The following is a 274-nucleotide window of genomic DNA, read 5'->3' as shown; positions in this document are numbered from 1 at the left end:
TCACCGCCAAGTGTTCGTAGGCCGTGGCGAAGAGCTTTAAGGGAAAAAAAAAAGAGATATCCGGTTAAAAAAAGGGTGCAACACGAGGACTTCCCAGGAGGTCACCCATCCCAGTACTACTCTCACCCAAGCACGCTTAACTGCGGAGTTCTGAGTGGATCCGGTGCACTAGTGCTGGTATGATCGCACCCATAGTAATATGGTCTCAAATTATTCTTAAGCTGACGCCATGGAGAGATGATTTTGACGCATCTTCATTCCGACGGACCGTAGG

The 274-nt window shown here is 48.9% G+C and overlaps 1 non-coding gene across 1 annotated transcript; it reads right to left on the bottom strand.

Moving 5' to 3' along the window:
- Positions 1–72: 72 nt before the first annotated feature.
- On the bottom strand, positions 73–191 carry LOC114578478. Its single transcript, XR_003699497.1, has one exon. It is a non-coding gene; the product is annotated as a 5S ribosomal RNA (ribosomal RNA).
- Between the last annotated feature and the right edge of the window lie 83 nt (positions 192–274).

The sequence above is a fragment of the Dendrobium catenatum genome, unplaced genomic scaffold (assembly GCF_001605985.2).
Source record: "Dendrobium catenatum unplaced genomic scaffold, ASM160598v2 original_scaffold_46963, whole genome shotgun sequence".
NCBI lineage: Eukaryota > Viridiplantae > Streptophyta > Magnoliopsida > Asparagales > Orchidaceae > Dendrobium > Dendrobium catenatum.
This window is presented reverse-complemented; position numbering and strand designations above follow the sequence as displayed.